A 3,575-nucleotide genomic window follows, 5' to 3' on the forward strand; every position below is an offset into this window, starting at 1 on the left:
TAGCCGGGCATAATGGCAAGAGCCTGTAGTCCCAGCTACTCAGGAGGCTGAGGTGGGAGGATTACTTGAGCCCAGAAGGTCGAGGCCGCAGTGAGCCATGATTATACCACTGCACTCCAGCCTGGGGGTGACAGAGCAAGACCCTATCTCAAAAAAAAAAAAAAAAAAAGAATTTCGTTAAACCTGTAGATCAATTAGGAAGAATTTTCATCTGTGCTATATTGAGTCTTCCAATCTACAACCATGGTATATTAGATCTTTTTTTATTTGGTTCATCAGCATTCTATAATATAATTTTATTACATAAATTCAGTACAGGTTTTGTTAGATTTATACCTAACTATTTCATGTTCTTTGGGTCAATTGTATATGTTTATATGTTTTTAATATATATTTCCTCTTGTTCATTGTCACTTTATAGAAGTGAAATAGACTTGTGTGTTGATTTTGTATCCTGTGACCTTACTAAACTCATTAGCTCTAGTAATTTTTTTTTTAGATTCCTCAGGATTTTATTTTCTATGTAGTTAATCATGTCACCTGCAAATAGAACAGTTTTATGTTTTCCTTTCTACTCTTGACACTGTTTATATATTTTTATTTTCTGATTGCAGTGACTAGAACTTCCAGTACTATGTTGAAAAAGAGCGGTCAGAGCAGATTCCCTTCACTTGTTCCAGAACTTAGAGGGAAAGCACTCAGTTTGTCACCATTAGGTATAATGCTTATAGTAGGTTTTTGATAGATGCTCTTTGTGACACTGAGGAAATTAATCTCTCTTCCTGGTGTGCTGAGAGTTGTTTTTTTGTTTATTTGTTTTTGTTTTGTTTTGTTTTGAGACGGAGTCTCGTTCTGTCGCCAGGCTGGAGTGCAGTGGTGAGATCTCGGCTCACTGCAGCCTCCACCTCTCAGGTTCAAGCAATTCTCTTGCCTCAGCCTCCCAAGCAGCTGGGACTACAGGCATGTCCCAGCTAATTTTTGTATTTTTAGTAGAGACAGGGATTCACCATGTTGGCAAGGATGGTCTCAATCTCTTGACTTCATGATCCACCCACCTTGGTCTCCCAAAGTGTTGGGATTACAGGTGTGAGCCACTGTGCCAGGCCCAAGAGTTTTTTGTTTTGTTTTGTTTTGTTTTTTAATCATGAATAGATGCTGAATTTTGTCAAGTGTTTGTTCTGGATCAGTTTATGTGATCATATGATTTTCTTCTTTCGTCTGTTGATATGGTAGATTACAATGATTGATTGATTGATTTTTTTGAGACGGAGTCTCGCTCTGTCGCCCAGGCTGGGGTGCAGTGGTGCAATCTCGGCTCACTGCAACCTCTGCCTCCCAGGTTCAAGCGATTCTCCTGCCGCAGCTTCCTGAGTATCTGGGACTACAGGCACGCTGCCACGCCCGGCTAATTTTTTGTATTTTTAGTAGAGATGGGGTTTCACCATGTTAGCCAGGATGGTCTAGATCTCCTGACCTCGTGATCTGTCTGCCTTGGCCTCCCAAAGTGCTGGGATTACGGGCGTGAGTCACCACGCCTAGCCCGATTTATTTTTAAATAGTGAACTAGCCTTGCTTACCTAGAAGAAATCCCATTTAGTCTACACATTGTTGTATTCAATTTGTTAGTATTTTGTTGAAGGTTTTTTTGTGTCAAAGTTCATGAGAGATTGTGTAATTTCCTTTTTTTATGCTCTTTTTTTTCTTTTGAGACAAGGTCTCACTTTGTTACCCAGACTGGAGTGCAGTGGTGCAAACATAGCTCACTGCAGCCTTGACCTCCTAAGCTCAAGTGATCCTTCCGCCTCAGCGCCCTGAAGTAGCTCGGACTACAGGCACACACCACCACACCTAGCTAATTTTTGTATTTTTTGTAGAGACAGGGTTTCGCTATGTTGCCCAGGCTGGTCTTGAACTCCTGGTCTCAATCTGCCTGCCTCAACCTCCCAAAGTGCTGGGATTACAGGCATGAGTTACCATGCCCAGCCTATGCTACCTTTTTTTGTGTTTTGGTTTGATATCAGGGTAATCCTGGCCTCATCTGTTCTGATAGCCCCTGTTTCACTCCTGATGTTGGTAATTTGTGTCTTCTCTCTTTTTATCTTTATCAGTCTTGCTCTAGGTTTATAAATTTTGTTAATTTTTTGAAGAATTTGTTTTTTGTTTTGTTTTGTTAATTTTCCTTATAGTTTTCCTGTTTTCAATTTCATTGATTTCTAGTCTTATCATTTGTAGTGCCTTCTTTCTGTTTGCTTGGGGTTTATGTTGTTCTTCTTTTTCTAGTTTTTTGAGGCAGCAACTGATATTATTGATTTGAGACCTTTCTTCTTTTCAGATGAAGTGCAGTGCTATGAATTTCCCTCTCAACACTGTTTAAACTGCATCAAACAAATTTGGATTTTTTCCATTCAGCACTAAGTATCTTTTAATTTTCTTTGGGATTTTCTCTTTGACCCATGGATTATCAGAAGTGTATTTTTAACTTCCAAGCAAGTGTTTGGAGGTTTTCCTGTTGTTTTTCTCTTATTGATTTCTATTTTAATTCTATTATTGCCAGAGTGCATACTATATGTGATTTCAGTTCTTTAAATTTAAGGTTTGTTTTATAACCCAGGATATGGTCTATCTTAGTGAGCGTCAAGGGACACTTAAAAAGAATGTGTATTCTGCTCTTGTTAGGTGGAGGAAGTGTTCTATAAATATTAATTAGATCCTGTTGGTTAATGATGTTGTTTAGTTCTTCTATATCCTTGTTCATTCTTTATTTATTAGTTTTATCAACTGCTGAGAGTGGGGTTCTTGAAGTCCCCAACTATAATTGTTGTTATGGTTTGCATGTTTGTGTCCCCTCCAAAATTTATGTTAGAGCTTAAACCCCAATGTGATAATATTAAGAAGAAGGGCCTTTGGGAGGTGATTGCATCATGAGGGCAAATCCCTCATGAATGGAATTAGCAACTTTATAAAAGGGCCAGAGGAAACTAGATAGGCCCTTTTTGTCCTACTGCCCTTTGCCATGTGAGAACACGGCATTTGCCCCTTCTGCCATATGAGAATGCAAAAAGACACCCCTCACCAGACACCTGATGCCAGTGTTTGGGTCTTGGACTTCCCAGCCTTTATAACTGTAATAAATAAATTTCTTTTGTTTATAAATTACCCAGAATGAGTTTTTATTATACCAGCACAAATGGACTAAGACAATTGTGGATTTGCTTTTTCTCCTTTCAGCTCTACTAGTTTTAATTTATGTATTTTGAAGCTCTATTATTTGGTGCATATACATTTACTATTGCTATACCTTCTTGGTGGATTGATCTTGTTATCATTAAATAACATCTATTTACCTGGTGGCCAAGATGGCTGACTAGAAGCAGCTAGTATGTGCTGCTCTTATGGAGAGGAATGGAAGGGGCAAGTAAATACAACACCTTCAACTGAAACATCCAGGTACATGCATTGGGACTAATCAAGGAAACAACTCAACCCATGGATAATGGAGAAAAGCAATGCAGGATAATGGCCCACCAGGGAGTGATATGGAGTTGGGGGAACCTCCCCAACCTAGGGAAGCAGTT

Source organism: Nomascus leucogenys, chromosome 17, assembly GCF_006542625.1.
Source record: "Nomascus leucogenys isolate Asia chromosome 17, Asia_NLE_v1, whole genome shotgun sequence".
NCBI classification, from domain to species: domain Eukaryota; kingdom Metazoa; phylum Chordata; class Mammalia; order Primates; family Hylobatidae; genus Nomascus; species Nomascus leucogenys.